Source organism: Labrus mixtus, chromosome 10 (assembly GCF_963584025.1).
Source record: "Labrus mixtus chromosome 10, fLabMix1.1, whole genome shotgun sequence".
Lineage (NCBI taxonomy): Eukaryota > Metazoa > Chordata > Actinopteri > Labriformes > Labridae > Labrus > Labrus mixtus.
The window spans coordinates 16,181,786-16,201,017 of record NC_083621.1 but is presented as its reverse complement, the minus strand read 5'-3'; the positions used below and the strand labels follow the sequence as shown (position 1 = coordinate 16,201,017).

General features: G+C 41.8%; 1 protein-coding gene across 1 annotated transcript in view; it reads right to left on the bottom strand.

Moving 5' to 3' along the window:
• Window positions 1-18,955, bottom strand: part of LOC132982205 (polycomb group RING finger protein 3) — a 63,985-nt gene extending 45,030 nt beyond the window's left edge. Inside the window, exon 1 of the mRNA XM_061048558.1 lies at window positions 18,827-18,955. The gene's annotated coding sequence lies outside the window, so the exon portion shown is untranslated. The remainder of the gene's footprint in view (window positions 1-18,826) is intronic.
• Between the last annotated feature and the right edge of the window lie 277 nt (window positions 18,956-19,232).

Sequence of the window (19,232 nt, the reverse complement as noted above, 5' to 3'; positions counted from 1 at the left end):
TTGAAAATTTAGAAATCAGAGGGGTAGCAAATATCAACACCAATGTACCTACATTTTTTTTTAGCAGTTTTAATAAAGTGTTGAAGTTAAGTAAGAACGTGAGCTGAATGTGGACGAAACTGATGCTCTCTCTCTGTCGTGCTGTAGTGTTTCACGATGAGCCTGTAGGTTCATCATCACACATCAACCTCCTACTGAAACCTGTCGGGCTGCAACTGCTGCCCACCCACACACTCTCACCATTCACGGAGTGAAACCAGTCACTCTGGTTTTTATCAATCAAGTTCTACAACCAGCCAGCTAAAACCACAAATATTACAACAAAGCTGCCTTATTTTCCTTCAGCGTCCTGTTACACGACAGTCAAAGCTGAACATCTTTGATAATGCACAAGTCCCTTTGAGATGAGGCTTCCTTTAAAACGGGTTTAAGGTGAAAATAGCCAGTTAGGGTTAGGGAAAAACAAGAGAAAAAAGAAATCCAACACCTCTGAAAATGATTCTCTCTTTTGACTTAAAATGACTGAAGCTAGAACTGTTTGACTTTATAAAATGTTTAAATATGGCTCTATAAACTCAACACAATAAGTCCAACCTGACCTCATATTCACATTACAATGGTTTTAAATCCACTTAGGCTAAATTTGCTTTAAGTAGTCTCTTTTCTGAGGACATGGCTAAATGATCAAGACTGTTACTTGAATAAATGGTTTCTTGTAATGCTTGTGAATGGAATATTGTTGCACCCAGTCACTCTGTCTAAGAGGATCAGCTAAATGCCGTGAATATGAAACATTCAGAGTGTTTATTTCATTCTTGGTGGTCTTACGTAAGAAGAGTTAGGCTGCCTCAGTTTAGGAGGAGCAGAAATAGCAGAGCTGGTGAAGGACGGGGGTTTCAGAGGTCTCCATGTTTCAGGGTGAGAGGCCAGTTTCCTTTCTTGATCTCTGAGATGTGCAAACTGTGCATATCACATAACACCTCCAAGTGATGAGTGCCAGGTACAGTCTGACGAGCACTTTCTTACACCTCATGATAAAAGATCTTTTGCCATCAATTTATGAAGAAACTTGAGTTTCTGAAGTGATGAAGAAAAATAATATTTTCATTTCAAGGCATAACTCATCTTGACTTCAAACTTTGTTAGTTATCTATTGGCTTAAGTTGACAACAGTAGCTGGAACGTGGTACTTTAATTAGCTAAGCCAGTACACCAAACTTAAATTATTACAATTTGAACTACTATTTAAAGTGCATACGGTAAATTGTATGCATTAAGTTGCTGCCTGGGTTTGTGTCCAATTGGAGACCCAATATGAGCAGAGTAAAGAAGGAACTGCTAGAGGAAACATAACCAACACCAGGGGTCGTTAAACTTTCCATAACCGTGAGTGTCTGCTTCAAACCAGCACAAGAATCTGTTCTGCTGTGCGCCGTACTGACCAAAGGGATCTTTGACGTTTTATAGGTAAATTGGATGTGTGTTTTCGTTCTGAGAAGGGGGGGCGTGGCTTTTGAAATTGGGGCTCGTCCAGCCGGTCCCTATACTGCAAAGACTGGCTTCAAATGCACAATATTCCAGGATCCGTCACTGGGGGTGTTATGGCTTCATCTTTGAACAACAGGAGGAGAAAGAGGTGAAGTTGTCCATCTTTATACACAGACTATGGTCCAAAAGCCTCCGGAGCATTCATTACCTCTACATCTCTAATGTAATTCATGCATTAACCAACACAAACGTACTGATAGAAGTCCTCTGGATGCAGCTCAGTCTGGAGATTAACAACATTTGCAGTCAATCATGAGCTCCAACAACTGTCCCAGCAACACACACACACACACACACACACACACACACACTCTGGCATCACAAAGAGCCCCTGTTGGCCTGCCTGTGGGTATTGGAGTGTTTGGCCTCGGGATAAATTGGCAGCCAGCTGGAGCGACGGACACTGAAGGCCTGCATCAGTGGACGGAGGCAGGAGGAGAGGCCTCTGCTTGTTGTGGACGCTTTGGCTTCACTTCAAAATCCACACACACACACACACACACCAGAAAGAAAAATCCACACAAACTACACAAAAACTCCTGCCCGCCTTCCGTCACACACACAGTTATTGTCTCCTCTTAATTCTGTTTGATGGCCCTCAATCCTGCAGCCAGGACTCGCTGCCTGGGGAAATCAGGCAGACAATAGACGTGATTCCAAAGAGAAGCAGACTCCAGCGAGCCAGGAGCCGAACGTGCCGCTGCCAAGAAGCAGCAACACTTGAATAATTGAGCTTTGAGTTTAGGTTGTGAGGGCCAGGAGTGAAGTTGGAGCTAATGTGTAATACGCCTCGCAGGTCAGACACGAACACACACGAGTAGACCTGAAAACTGAAACTGATGCTGCTCAGAAAGTCTTAAAAAGGCTGTTTCTTCTTAAGATAGTTTTTACATTTACAATCTAGGATGGGTTTCCATTTTTACAACACTTTCTGGTGTGATAAAGAGCTGAACAGTGTGTATCAGAGAGAGCAGCGAGGAGGAAGAGATGGTACATCGAGTTCTTTCTCAAAGTGTCAGCGAGACTCTCTGAAGAAGCAGACAAGAGATCACATATCGGTTGCACTCACAAGATAAGAAACTGAACCAGCCGAGGAAAAACATTTTTCTAAAGTAAGTCTACCTCGCTCACTTACTTCTCAAGGTAACACTCCATCGATAGGAGGCAAAATTTATGGGACAGAAATCAATGTGGTCCATGCTCAGAATCCTCCGTCCATGAATACTAGTTTAATTCACCTGCCAATGCAGAGGAAAAGTTTATCTTCTGTTGCTGCCAATCAGGGATCAAAAATACGACTATCCTGAGTGTGAGCAAAGTGGATGATCTTGGGCACTGAGTACATGTCTTGTGATTCTTTAGGACTACGCTTAAAATGTCTACAAAATGTGGCTCACAGCATTTCTGTTTCCCTCAGTAGGGACCTTGGGGTCTGTTTCAAATAGCTCCATATGCTTAATAATTGCTTTTATTTAAATAAAATTCACCAAGAAAACATGAAACCATGTTCCTAGACCTGGAACAAAGTGACAACAAAGGGACGACTCAATTAATGGACATGGGCTGTCAAGATTCCCATAATCTTCTACAAAGGTTTTAAGACACAAAAAACCATTTGGTCCAAGTCTGTCAAATTCAGGCTGGATTAGTGGGATAACAAGATGACATGAAATATAAATTGCTGTTTTGGTGCCAGACTATCCAGCACAACAACAGTCCTATGGCATTTGGTGTGGCTTTGACAAGAACTTCCAATAGTTACCCTAGACCCTGTGAAGTTTTTCATACATTCCTGATATTTTAAAGACTTATCTTAACACCCCCCCCCCCCCCCCCAATAAATAAATAAATAAAGGATTGTATGATTCCTCAAACAACCAATGGATACAATACAATGCACAAGAACTGTATAGAAAAGTCATAATTAGGTAGATAAAGTGTTAAATAAAGGCAGTGCACACAAGTTCTCTATCTGCTGATGCATCTAGACATCATTTGCAAAGCAGAAATGCAGACCAAAGCTTGGTTATGAAAAGTGACACCATGAGTTATTTTTTTCTTAAATGGTCACCAGAAGTTAAAGTGTTGGAACCACTAACGCTCTACAATCCACTTGGCGAGAGCACCTCTGGGATGACTTCAATTCTGTCTGAAAAGGAGCTGTTACAGTTAAAAAGACTGGACTAAGTTAAAAAGACTGACTAAGAATTACTTTCCAAGTCACCCATGAATTATTTTAGCAACCTTTTTTTTTCTTCTGATAAGCCCTGTTCAAAGCTCCGGTCAGGAGTAAAGAAAGCAGGTTGGATAACTTTTATTTACCAAATCATGTCAATCCATCCATTTGGTGAGCGTGTCAAAAGCACCCAATACAGAACGCCAAATGGGCTTGTCATGTTATTTTCATCTCTTATAGAAGCTGAAACAGACAGGCATCCAAGGTCACACTAATGACGTCTGTTTGCTTCTGTTCCGCTTGAGTAACTGTGAATGATTCTGTTATTGATCGCAGGACTCGATGCCCTCTGATGAGAGAGAATGTGGAGCTCCTCTTTACTTACCAGCAGGACGAATTCAACACAGGCAGAGATTAGACGGGAAACAAAACGAACAGGAAAGTCAGTATCTCAGTGTTCAAACTTTTCTTTGCAGCTTAATGGAGGTTGAAACCTCTTTACAAAGGAGAAGAAGATTACGTTTTTTTTCAGCTGTAGACGTGAGAAGAAAAACACTGCTACTAGAGGTGGAATGAGTTGGATTATAGCAGTAAAACTATCTGGGTTAGTGCTTTCTATCCGTACTAAAAGGGTTGGGGATTCCCTGTGGAGACACAAACACAAAAAAATGATGCACTCCTGACACTGTAAGCAGCTTTGGATGAATGTTTCCATTATACAGCATATGCTATTAGCGTTGCCAAATGGGCTTGTTATCCAGCTCCTCCAAGTTATTACACACAGGCGTTATTATGGAGCGTGGGGTGGTCTTATTGTGCAAGCAGACAGTAACAAGCACAGCCTTCACATGAGAAGAAAATATTATGGAGTAAGCAGAGTTAACACCCAGAGGCTCAGGACACAACGGCCACCCCAACGGCAGGGAGACAAAAGAGATCAGCTTCCAACGAGGATTAGAGACTGAAGAAATCTGCTGCAACATCGTCTGCTCTTCATTCTTCATCTCCTTAAAAAAGGAAGAATGTGCGACTTTTTGATCCGGTAGATGTCACCCTTGAGAACCAGCACTTGAGAACCTCCGCTATTCTGAAGCCTCCGCTCTCCTCCAGCGGCACACCTCCAAACCATCTCCACTCGAGTTGCACGGAGGATTTATCAATTAGAACCGACCATAATGAAGCACCATTTGGAGCAAGAAGCGGACTAAATTGTCCTTTGCTCGAGCTGCACTTGCCTGTGACCTGCATTGTTGTGTTAGCAGGCTAATGTTTGCACACTTTGGTTAACTCATAGCTTCATAAAACACAGACAGACCGTGATCTAAAGACACATGTGATATCCAATTTTAGCAAACTTAAACTGTTCCTGAGGTACTGTTTGATTCTATTTCGATTTTAGATGTGCATGTCTACCTGTGCAAACGAGAAAATATAACAATCCTCAACTCCATGACCACTGCTTGATTTAATTTTCAATCAGAGAACAACTTTGTACAAATTGCAATCCAGCAAAAAGCAGTGACCACTATGAAGAGTCAAGGCTCAGGACACAACGGCCACCCCAACGGCAGGGAGACAAAAGAGATCAGCTTCCAACGAGGATTAGAGACTGAAGAAATCTGCTGCAACATCGTCTGCTCTTCATTCTTCATCTCCTTAAAAAAGGAAGGAAATGCTAATTTAGTCATTAAATAAAAGAGTAATGAGCATGGCTGACTGTTGCTCCCACAGTGATGGGAGACAACAAGAAAAGCAGCTCTAAAAACTAACAATAGTGTATTAATAGAAATCTTGAATTATCTAGAGACTGAAAAACATCTGTCTGAACTGTCAAAAGGATGAAGCTGTCAAGCAATCACAGGCATTCCCTAAATACACCTTGATAGCAAGATGGTGAAAAGTCCAGAAAATAGAGGATCACGCACATTTAGGGAGTCGGATAACATGGTAATGCAAAATGCTTTGACTTTAAAGTGTTAGAGTTTGATCGTTATCTTTGCACAGCAGATAGCAGCATCTTAAACGCAGCCTAAAAATCATGAATGGAGCTGAGACGACCACCTCATCGACCTTCAGACAACCGTTTGTGTTGAGAGGATTAAATAAAAGACTATCAGAGGACAAACGCTGTCTTTCTTATTTCCAGTCCCAGCAGTGAGCGAGGCTCTGGTGCAAAAGTTGTACTTCTTGGCTACGTGTTGTCGAGGTGCAAAGCAGCTCTTCTGTATCCCCGATAATCATCCTCAGGACCACCGGCAGCCAAACAAATGGTGCTTCATTTGATTCTGGCTGGAGCATAAGCTACAAAACAAACAGACCTCTTTTCTGTACAAAGAAAAACTCTGGTCTGGAGGAATATTACTGGAGGAATATTTAGTCAGGATGAGTGGGGCAACTTTTAAAGGTTAACTGCAGTCAATTTACATTTCAAATATTTGACTTTTTTTTTTTTTTTTTTTAATGGTATGAAGAAAATGGTACAGAATATCTCCACGTGTTTTTCAGCATGTGATGTAGAATTTAGTGTGTGTTTGATTTTTGTACAAAAAAGGAGCAATGCAAGTTGAGATATTGACAAATTTAAGGGATAAAAATGATTTTTTTTTTACAAAATTCCAGGCAAAAATGACTTGGCAATATATTTAGACACAGATTGACTGCTTGTAATGTAGGAAAGTGACAAATCCAATGACATCGTAGTGACTCCAGCTTGAGCAATGGGAAACAGACTGCATGACTCGCCTAGTCATTGAATTCTTGAGCATTCAGCATCATTGAGTCTGTTCAAAATGTGTGTTTTTAAATGTGTCTTGGGAGGTAAAATCCTCAAAGGACAGCTGAAAACAGTGTTACCAGCCATCGTGATACAGGACGGGTTGTGTACTGTGAGCACCTGGTGGACAAGACAATAGTCTGTGACAAAAAAAGGTTTTCCAGTGTTCAGTTGAGACTTCCTATCATTACTTAAAACGCCTTTTTTAATTAAGTATAATCATAGGCTTTAAAGGCTCAGAGGAACAAGCATAGTTTCGACACCACACACAAAATACACTCAGAACTTAAGAGAGAATTGGTAGAGACGGTGTGAGGAGCTGTAAGATTATGCACTGAACAGTCCCAACTCTCCTTATTAAACTGTAGTATGCTGTACTTCAGTTTACTGCTGACTCTGTCCAACACAGAGTGACAAGTCTGCTAATGGCACGCCACATCGGAGATTCACTTTCTTTGTGACTTTTATGTGACGAGAAGTTCATGGCAGCAGCTGTAGCATCACCTCAGACAGATTTAGCACGGTGCCTCTATACTGACTTTCTCTGGGTTCACTTTTACAGCCTCTAAAACACACTCGCTTAAATTAACTGTCTGCCTAAAGTTTGACTTTTACAAGCTGTTCTCTCTCTGTGACAGTGTCCCGAGGCAGTGTGCTCTCCCTCCCCCCCCCGTCATGCTCAAAATAATCAGCATGAAAGCATGATTAGTACTGAAACAAGCCTTTGTCTGCTGGAGAGAATAATCAAAGGATTTGCTTTTTATCAGACAAAAAGACAGTCTAGATATAGTTTTTACAAAAAGGATAACTTTTTTGACTCCAGGCTGAACAGAAATGTCACAGAGGTTATTGTCGGGTTAAATTGATATTTTGAAGAGCCAATTGATACTAATTAAACACCAGATACTTTGCTTATATTTGGCCATTAAGAAACTTGTAATTTCCACCATCACCTGCTTCGGTCTCTGATTTTTCCATTGTACATTTTCATTTTCAATACGAATACCCTGCAATTTTGGATCCGCTTAAAGTGCCATACATGGAATTAAATGTTGCAGGCTCAAGTTTTCTAATGACTGACCATTTTTTCCCTTCCTCCTGTGTCAAAATTCACTGAACTCGTCTCTCCAGTCTGTCATGAGGTTCCCGTCGCCTATGAAATAAACTCAGTGCTGACAGTGTGCACCAACCTGCCACTTATCCTGACAATGCCTCAGTGATACTCTGTATTTTAGACCCTAATATTTACACAGGGAGGGGGCGCTGACTAAGCATGTATGCTTCCAGATAGCTCAGCTACATATTCTTTTTTTTTATTTGAGCTCCACTGGTGTGACTGGGATTTTAACACTTTGCTTAAACATCTATGAAGTGTAGCAGCTCAGGGAGGTGGTTCCTCAACGTCCTTCATGAGTACTCTGGTCAGACATTTAAATCAGAGACCTTTGGCTGTTTAGGCCACAATCTTTACAATATTAATGCTTTCCCCTTAACACCTTTACTCCCTGTTTCCTCGTTTATGTTGCAGAAGTCATTGAAAATAAATGATCTGTTTGCACATGCAATGAGGTGAAGTAGGTGGTGTAACAATTACTTTCAATTTAGCTTGTTGATGTCTTAGCAACACTGGGAAAAAAATAATTAATGAGACCAATTAGGGAGGCAAATATGAAGACAAAGGGTCATCATTTCTGGGGTCAAAGTTTTGAATTCTCAAACAAAAAAAGGATATCGTTTGACATTTAAGTGGTAAACGGACTTGATCATGTATAGAGCTTTTTCTAGTCTTCTGACTACTTTTACACCGCAGGTCACATATATACATTCTGTTCAGCTTTCACTCCTGAGTCCAGCCTCTGTCACCTCTTCTGTTTAAAATCAACTGAACACACAAATAAAAAATCTCACTCACTACGTGTCCCTTCTTGTTACATCTGTCACTGGGGTCAAAACCAACAGCACAAAAGAGACAGATCCTCGGGTCAAAGTGGCCTCTTCTAAAACTCTTGGCCTGCTGACCTCCATGTTAATGACACCAGAGAGACTGTGGGTGGGGGGTGGAGGGGGGGATTTGGGGGAGGGGTAATGTCCTGCACCATCATCACCCCACTGTAAAGTAAATTCTCCTCACAGCGGGGGACTATCCCTGTCAGAGGGGAGGGGGATCGGGGGATTTCCTGACGTAAGACGTGACGTAAATAAACAACGCGGAAGTAGCGGCCGAAGCAACAGAGTCCGCTACACAACGTTATAATGAGAATATTTGCCTTTATATCAATGCTACATGTAATCCAATGGAATGACAACATCCACAAAAGAGAGGAGAACAACATACTGACCAACAGAAAACATAATGCAGCCGTTTAATTACGTGCACGGAGATCGTAGTGGTCGCGTGCAGACACTTTGGGCAGTCACTGTATATAAATGTCATTCTCTTTCTATTGGCTCGAGTTGAAATCTCTGTAATATATGCTGCCACGTTCAGACATCAGCTCACTCTGACTTTCTGCGGAAAAAATACTAAGGGTCTGGCCGGAGAAACTTCCGGGTAAAGTCTGCGCGAAAAATGCGGCTGTTTGCGTTCACACATAGCCTAAAGAACCTCCGGGTAGCCAAATCTCCGGAGTTTTTCAGGAGATTTCCGTATGTGTGAAAAGGGTTAAGGTGACTTTATAATGTTTGAGTCTGATAGATACTTCTGCGTCTAATCTATACAGCATAGGTTCAGGTAGTCCTGTACCTACAGAGAAGTCTTTGCATGTAGCCTGGCGTACACCTCCTACATGTCGGAGCAACGCAGTCTGCCGGGAAGCATCGTGTTTCTTACAATATTTCAGACATTGCGTTACTTTCAAAATTCTGCAAATGAAGAACTCTTCAAGACAGCGCAACCAACTGCTGCGCAATATTTATCTCTGACTCCAATATAATACGCTTGGTTTCAGTTGCCATGGTTTCCTAGACACAAACAAGCAGAAAGTGTGGCAGAACCAAAAATGGCGATTTAACACAGAAATCGGCCTAGTATTGCAGAGATAAGCAGACGGCGTAGGCCACTAGGGCGTACATTCGACACAGAATACTTAAGGCTAGAGAGAAGGACATCAAAATCTAAAGAAAAGATGGAGGTCATAAACCAGTAGGAAGGTATTTCAAACGACCACTGATTATTGACCATGATTTCATGATTAACCAGTTATAAACTTAGAGCAGAAAATGTCTGTAAACAGGAACAGAAATAAAAACCAAAATTCCCCAAAACAGAAATAGTCGCCTTCTCCGTCCGCTCAAAATAATACTAATTTAATTTTCAGCATGTAAAACAGAAAAGCGACCAGAAATGAAAGGGCTGCCCCTTACAGTTAATCATTAAAAGAAACAGTGTAAGTTTCAACTCTGCATTCAAGTTTTAATCTGCAACATTTTACTCAGAGTGATGAAGGAGTACCAGCTGATCAGACTATGAACTGTATCATCAAAAAAACTTCAGAAGCGTCATATTGCATAGGAACCCTATTGTCAAACCTGAAGAACCTCACTATAAAACAGTGCCCTGTTAAAAATCTGCGTTTTCTGATACTCTTAAGCTTTTCTGCGTCCAATGTGACGTGAGCACTCGCCAACAGCTAGTGATAGATTCTTTCAGGAAATGGCAGAGACCCTCGAACATTGGATGTCGCTCTCGAATCGTGCAACGTCGCTGATTGCTGTCCACAATACAACCGTCAAATTTTTACTTCTTTTCTCTGTGAATTTCAGTTTCCCCCGTACAGTTTGAGCTGTTGACTCAAATCACAACACTCGTCAATAAAACGCCTTGCAGTTCGCTGAGTAAAGTTTTTCTCTGGTGTCAACACAAGTCAAAGCACAACATTTTAATCCACATCCATATGTGGATATATTGGTGATGCACCACTATCTCCACTTTGTAAAAACAAACTAACAAGCGCTGTTGAGCTCGTTCCTAGTCCGTCTACGGGACAGAGTGGAAAATGGAAACGAGGCATCAGGGTTAAAACAGCGCAACCCTTTGTGATGCATCGCTCACAAGCAGTTAGGACTCCTCATTAGGAAACAATAGAATCATGCTGATTTAGTCACTAAGTCAGCTAAACAAAGACCCAAAGTTGAAAATTGACTCCCCTAAAGGTGACAAAGTTGAAAAAGATTCAGAATTGAACAGCAAAATCTGATTCCTCAGAAAATGAGTCATGCAGCATTTCAGGAAGCTCAAATCAATAAATAATTCTAATTTTCTTTGATAAAAAAAATACTGAAATGATAAACTGTCCGCTCATTTTTTATTAGTTGAGTAATCTATTTTTAAATGTTCAATGCTAAACCCCTCCTCATCAGTTCTTAATGTCTATGTTGTTATTATTGCAACCCTTAGTTAACCCATAATGTAATATGTAGACCAAACAAATGCTAATAATGTCCCTTTTCTAACTCTCAGAGTAAACATATTCAAATGCTTGGTTCAGCGTGTGGTGGAGCAGAGACCTGCTGCACATGGTGGGGGCAATGAGCCATTACGTGGGTTTGTTGGTTAACATGCTCAGCGGCTCAGTGATGTCTTGCTTTTCCAGTTTTGACCACAAACTGTGGGCTCGTAGCCGCAGGCATAGAGAGGGCGAGTCGCACGTGCACCCGGAGATGACAGTTATTACCCGTTTACTGTACAAGCTGGGCTCAAGTAAGAGGAAAGACAGTAATTAATTCATCATTTGGCCCACCGACGTTCATTTACAAAAGACTTGCTGGGCTCATTAAACTGACAGGGATGCTAAATGGCGCTGTCACTTGTGCGTCGCTCTGTTTCAGACTTTCAGGGGAAGTTAGAGCAACAAGCAGACCCCTCGCTGACCCCTGACCACGCCTAATCAAACAGCTGACAGACCGCTTAATAAGAGCTGACCTGTGATATTGTGTGTTTGGTTCTTTACAGAGAGAAGCCTTGGCACAGAAAAGTGCAGTTTATGAGGAGAGGAGCAGGTGAAACTGTTAAAATTGCCGTACATTAGCAGAGTGAAATAGTAATCATGAACATCCTAACAAGCCTCAATATAGTGTTAAGCATCATCTACCTCTTTTTCAGTGTAAAGTATGTGAGTGATCTCTGAATCATTCAGCTGACAAATGAGAAATCAGGTATAAGTATATTACAGTATAAAAAGCCCAATATTTAACTTGTCTAGGACAAAATTATGTTTGCACCAACAAGGCAAAGGATCATAAGAATTTAAAATATAGGAAATGTCTTAATATAAGTTTGTCAAAAAAAAATCCTGGCCATCTGAAAGTTGGTTGCAGGTTGTCTTTTTCCTGCTCGCCAAAAATGGACTCCAAGACTAATAGGCAAGTCATAAAAATAAAAGTAACAGTCAAGTTCCTGTCATGACAACAGGGTCTTCCAACTGTTTATACGATAAAAACATTGTTTGGCTCCAGATGTGCATATTGACTAACTTTAGCCACACGCTTATAACCACAAGTCAGTATAGAAAACCAACAGGCTTACATGTGGAACAAGCCCATAGATAGCAGTAATAGTGAGACAGTGCTGAAATTACCAGAACCAGCCAAGACCAAAACAGGAACTCAACATGTAGAAACTCACTCAGCAGCAACCGCCCCCCAATCAGTCTGCCAGGAGAAAGGAAAAATCACCATACAAATGCCAAAGAGAAATCCCTTTTAGAGCAGCTTTTATCCATCCTGAAGCTGTCCACCTTCTGGTTATTAACACCTCCAAACATATCCTACCATGACAGTTTCAGAGTGACTTAAAGAATTGTGGCTAAAAACAGAATTAAACGCGAGTGCCATGAATGTCAACCATGTTTAAGAAAAACCTTGTTCTCCCTGAATAAAACACTATAATAAAGCAGACAGGACATCAAAGTCACCAACAGAACAATAAGACTTCTTTCACTCGTTTAGCAAAGTGTTTCTCATGCCAACACAAAAGCACGTCATTTCACAACCTGTTGACGATCACTTACTCAAGATGTTGACATAAAAAAAGAAGATACGATCTGTGAACGCAGAAGCAAGGCCGTGAATCTTATCTGGAGAGACCGAGGAGCAACCTGACTAAAGGATTCACATGTGCACTGATGAAGTGTGTACTCTTTTTTTTTTGTCCTCTTGACCTTTTCTACGGAGGAGAGTCTGTCACCTCTCTGCCTGAAGTCTAATTTATGCATTTCTGTTACCATATTCTTCATTGAGAGATGTGTGTGTGCCCTTCAGTCTCAACATTAACTCAGGAAAATGACTCATCGTCTGTTAGATTCAGAGGGGAATTTTTGGTTTCTAAGAACATTTGTTGTCTGTGCTCTTAATACTGCTTCAGGTGATATCCAGTAGCTAATATCTTATGACTGCTTGTTAAAAACATCTCTGATTAAAATACTCATATAAGAGAATTTACAAAGATGTTATGACATTTTAAGTTTCATCTCTTAATGTCTGGCCACGTCAAAAAGCATGTGGACAAAGTTTTGTTTACACTTCGCCAACAAGACAAGTTGATGAACAGTAGAGCTAACCGCTAATGTGCTAACCAGACATGAACCGGCTCTACGGTTAGTCACAGTAAATATCCAAGTGCTTCCCCCCCTTAACCATGCCATTTATTCCCTGGATTTTAAAGATTATATCCATTCAATAAAGAGTTAATAATAGAAGGGTTAGATACTCAACACCAGCAAGCTTTTTAATTGGCAGCTAACTGCTGACTCATTAGCTAGTTGGTATTGCTAGTGCTGGTTAGTAGCTCTGCTAGCTGTTGTTATGCAGCTTATGCCATTTTTAACCTCTAGCATTTTGTTGACAAATCTGTGCAATCTTTTAATTACGGCAAAAAACATAATAAAGGACTATTTTGATTGATATTGAGATTACGATTATTAAACAAGATTAGCCTACTCATTGATTTTACAGCATCTTGATCACATGCATTAACCTAAATTAAACTCTTGAACAATATGAATACCATGAACAAAATCAATACATGAAAAAGATAAGTGAAAAACTATGGTAAATGGACTTGAGCTTGTAGCGCTTTTCTAGTCTTCAGGCTACTCAAAAGTGCTTTTACACCGCAGGTCACGCCTACACATTCACACACTGATGGTAGAGGTTACTATGTAAAGTGACCACCCGTTTTAACTAATCCCATACATTCACATGTATGCACCACCAACAGTAGCAGGAGCAACTTGGGGTTAAGTGTGTTGCCCAAGGAAACATCGGACATGTGACTGTAGGAGCTGGGGATCGAAACCCTTGACCTTCAGGTTGAGAGACGACCGACTCTACCAACTGATCCACAGCCACATAACTGTAAATATATAAAAATAATACTATAGAATAATAAATACAAATAAATGAACTATGTTATTGAGGAAGCGTTGATGGACTCTTGTGGCCAAAATAGCCAAACAACTGGCAGCTAAATGCTAACAAGCAGTTAATCTGCTTTGCTAACCGTCTCTGTTCCTTTAAGCTTCTTTTCATACAAGAGTCGAAGCAGGATAGAGAATTAAACCAGCTTTCTGACCGACTGCTTCCTGCCAACAAACCAGTTAGCTTTTACACCGGAAAGCTGGTAACCTGAGAGCTCAGGCCAGGTGTAATTGCTCTCCAATTTTATTTGTTGCTTTGCTGTGGCCATTGTCTTCAGGTTTTATATTTCTTCACAGATGTTTAACCTTTTACCAAAACATCCCTTTTTCAATATCATTATTCTTTTTAGATACTATTTCATATTTTAAGTGCTTATATAGGCCTGTATTGTTGTTGTCTGTACATCACTGTGTTTTATTTAGGTCTTTAATGTACAAGCTGATCCAAATCAACTGCCCCTTAAGGGATTAACTCAATTGGTTTAAATTGAATTTGTTTGTCGCTTTCCGTGCCCTAAAACGTCAAAAAGCTTCCAACATAGCAATACAATTTGCACTCTGTTTTTGTTTTTACCTCCTTTTGTGATGCAAGCGCTGCACAACATTTCCCTCGAGGTAAAGTTCCCTTCTTGTCTTATCAACAGACGAAATTTGCATGTCAAAAGTAGGATTTAATGCCAAAGAATTCATCCAGATATACTTCCAGTAAATCTGCTGATATCAGTGGAAACCTCAATTTCAAACGAATTGGTTTTGCAGCATCATTTTTGCTGGTTTTATTGGTGGTGTGATCCAGTCCCTGCTCAGAACATGAACGTTACTGCATGAAAAGAAGGCAGCTCCATGATTAACTTTAATAAATAACTTTCTGTGTCGAGTATCAGTCACTGAGCAATGAATATAAAAAGCATGGGGGTTGGTGCGTTTTGCAAGGATACGTCATTATTTTTAATTTACCTAGTGAGGAAAAACAATTGTTTTGTCGTTCCCTCTGAAGGCCCTGGCACACCAAGCAGACGGCAAAGAACTAGTGGCGACGAAGGCCGCCTGCAGCATCGCCTCACTTCTTGGCCAAAGAGGTGCACTTGAACACACCACAAAGACTACAGCTGACGTTCTGTGCATGCTTTAGGGGCGGCGGTTAGCTCGTTGTTATCAGTGCTGTGGAGAGAGGCACTGGTTGTTAAGATAAGAGAAGCCCATTTTCACACCGCTGTCGCCCACCACTCGTATTATACGTAGCCTTCTAATCCAGAGTATCTGATAAAAAGTTGAAAATGGCTCTGGCGTTGTCGCCCCTTGGGTTTTTAGTGGAAAAAGAAAAGACGAGGCGGTGGCGACAAATAAGGAGAAACCGCACTAATGGGTGAAAGCATGGATACTACAGCGGAACGCTCAAGGGGCTTTACTGAACCTGTGAGAGCTGGAGATCAATGAAACCTCCAAACAGCCAATCAGAGAGATCCCTCTCACCGATGCTGTTCCAGAACAAGGGAGGGTCACCACCATATGCGCATCTGGCTTTCCAGCGTGGACGTGGATTTGGCCTGAATTTATTATGGACAGGCAGGTGCAAAACACAGGTAGTTAGCATGTGCTAACGTGCGGTAGCTTGCAGTGTCTGGGTCTAGGTACAAGCAGTAGACGTACACACTACGTCCTGCAGTGGGCGTGCACTTTTTGGGGGCAGTGAGCCCAGGAGGAGGGGCCCAGTTTGAATGTTGTGTTTACAGCCTGCAACAGACAACGCTACTGACTCTGCCTTTAAAATAACACAACAACCACGCAGCTCTTTCCGTTTTTCAAGTCTGTTGAAAAACCTTCCTTATAGCCAAAGTAGATCTTCAAAACAAACATATTTCTGTTTGGTGTTATCGCATGTAGATAAGCAAAATAGCGTCTTACCCATTGATGAGTTCTATCTGAATCTGAAAGGATAAAAATCCCATTGAGTGGACTTATCTTGTCACATACTATCTAGACTTCACAACGTTGCTGAAAACTCCAACTGTAATCTCATTTTCCTTCTAACGCAGTCGGCTTTATCCTTGAAAGAAACTGAATGTGTTAAGGGGGAGAAAGTGAGAGAAGTGCTGAGGATTTCTCCAAACTGCAGCCCGATTTGTAGGCGAGGGGATTCTCCACACTTTGCTCAGCAGCTCGTTTAGGAAGCTGCCCGAGATAATTTCCTGCAAAGAAAGACAAATGCATCTTCTGTCTCTGAAGTCACCGTTGAGTTATTTTTCTTTGCACTATCAAGCAGTCCTAAAGAGGCGCGTGTGTGCCTGGCCTGTTACACTGACAGCTTTATCTGACTGCCCAATGGGGCCATTAACGCACGTTTGGAGGTAATGGGTCAAAGTAAGTGTAATCTTCCCGCTGAAAATAAGATGATAAAGTCGTTCAATTCCAGGTCAAAGATCAGCAGTCTGAAAAGGCTGCAGTTAATTTGGGGTTCCCCTGCAAAGTCAGCAGAAAACTGACATGAAAGTTGATGCTTGCCGATTCGTGCGGTCTTATGCAACAGCCATATCGTATGGTATGTCTGAGCACGGGCCAAGTAACATTAAACGGACTCTGAGCCATCGCTCTGGTCAGGGAGGTCCTTCAGCGTGCTTCACAAGAACTTGTGAAATCTAGAGTTGAAAGAGAAGCGGCACACAGAGCACTTACAGATTTTTGGTTTGATTTCGGTGTCAAGCTGCGACGCTTTTCCAAAAGACCCAAAAACAAATCAAGATAAAAGACACGACTCAGAGCCCCGTTTGAGAAAATGTGGACTTACCAACTTTAGATCTCCCTCCCCACTCTGATGGTATAAAGCATCAGAGAGCATCTAAAACTGGAGCACGCGGGGTGCAGTTTTAGAAGAGAGGAAGCACAAGCAGCGTGCGCACTCTCAAAAATCACAAAATGATCAATTAGCAGGCAACACGTGAGTCAATCTGCGCGCGACAAGCACCCTGTTAGTCAGGTTGTGGAGGTTCAAATGTTGTCGGTTTACTCCCACTGGTGTTGGGAGCACATGATGATGACGATGAAGCCCGGGGCAGCTGCGGTGTCAGTAATACACAGTGAGTGCCCTCGCATGAACTCAACACCAAGATGATTAACATGCTTTTGTTTCACTGCAGTGTGCTCAGTGTACGGGCCCTGCGCTTTATAATGCAGGCATTGATTTGTAATACCTGCAGATTGAAGATTTCTACATGCCACATATGCTGCAATTGCATGGGCTAAATATGGATGAAAAGGCAAAATTCGTAGTAGTTTTATGTAACCTGTGCTTATGTCCATATGCTTCGCCTGGACCCAGAGGATAACAAAGTTCAAGATGTAAGGGTGCAAAACTCTTCTTTTTATAAAGTCATATCTCGTATCCTCTGACCTGGTTTTCTCTAAACTAACAGAAAAAAAGAGCCGATTGTAACCAATTTCTTGTGGTGTGCAGAAGGAGATTTTTTTCCCCAGAAATGCGTGCCTGTACTGATCTAAAAAGGACAAATTAAGAAGGCTGCTGCAAGCAAATTCAACTTTAAAGAGAGCCAGAGAAAGATCTTAACATAATTAAAGATGAAAAAAGATTTTCTTCGAGGAATTGTGTGATGATTTCTTTTCCCCACAAGAAATACTTACATAACATTTTACAAAAAACAATTAGGCCTTCTCCCTCACAGCAAAAAAAAAAAAAAAAACAGAATGGATGGTTAACACTTCACATCTGACGCTCCTGCCGTATGAAAAGTAAACTTTCAAGTGTTTGTGCACCTGAGGCCTCACATCACACACACTTAAGTTACATCGTCAACCAAATCCAGCTCTTAAACTTCAGACTAACAATGGCATAGATAAACTTTCCATCTTGAAGTGATATGTGAAAACAGCCTCCTTGTGTGAAAGTGAAAGGGGGGGGGGCTGCTTTCAGGACTGAAGTGCAGACAAAAGTGAAGCTTTTGCAGTCTAGCCCCGCAGATGTGGTTGAGACAACGCTAAGCATAAGACAGTTTAGAGAAGACAAAAACACTTTGCCACTACAAAACAACCTTGTTTTCACCTGGAGACATCTACATCTTGTTGACCTGCAAACCATGCTTCCTGTGCTGCACAGTGCCCTGCGTGGAAGAAAAAAAAAGTTGAGGAAGCCCCAGAATTTAAACGCCTGATTCTGCCAATCACACAGACACGTTACTCAAACAGAGAAGCTATCTTTAGGTTGCATCTAATTCCAAAATAACTGCACAGACTTGTTGGCTGCTCTGCATGCTTTTCTCCCCTACAATGTCACACAGGGCTTGCTGCAGCAGCAGCAGCAGCAGCCTGGCGAGGGGCGACATCCACCCTGAAGAGAAAAAATGCACCAACTTTGTGTCTTGATTTAATCCAAACCTCATGTAGATCCTCCACACAAACACACACTGCCTCACATACACACACACACACACACACATAGTGAACTTTGGACGGCAGGAGGAAGAGGTTAGCCTAATGGTGGAGCAGGAGATTTTTTTTTTTTTCAAGAACATTCCTTCTCAATGGGGAAAAAGAAGAATTGGTGTTTGGAGCTGAGAGGAACAACAGCGTTGAAACATGACGAGACAGGCAGTGAGGCGGCTGGCGGAGCCTCCTCTCCGGTACGGCTAACCGAGAGCATCCCGGTTAGCTTTAAAGCCGCCTTTACAGTGGACGTTTCCCCTTAGAAACCCCCCATCCCCGGTGTGCAACTGCAGGGCCCGGCGCCGCCATACACCACCACATAGACACATAAAACAACACGTATAGCATGCCCCGTAGCAACCAGCGGAAAGAGACATGCGAAAAACGAGGAGGAGGGGGCACAAACCGGGACCGTAAACCGGCCACAGACCCCCCCGAGGACGGAACATAAAGAGAACAAGTCCAGTAAGGCGAACTAACCTGTGTGGGAGCAGCACGGTCCGCTGGATATTGGGTTGGATCCGAGTTAAATCCACTATCAGTACAACAAAGAGGCGAAAATGACCGAGCGGCCGCGGAACAGGCCGAAACAGCACTCCTGGAGATGCGTGTGCGCATGCGCAGAACAAAGCCGGAGGTAGTGGTGGGAGAAAAGGGGGGTGGGGTGAGAGAGTGCAACTAATTTTTTAGAATTGATCGACAGAGTGTGCCATTCATTATTAATTATGAGGAAGTAAAGCGAGCCAGTAGCTTTTGTTTTCATTGTGGGACACAAATACAATAAAGATGAAATAAAACAATAACGCTGTCTAAACAGAGAAATAATACTGGTAATACAGGATATACTAGTGATCAGAAATCAAAGAAAACACAAGGAAAGTAATAA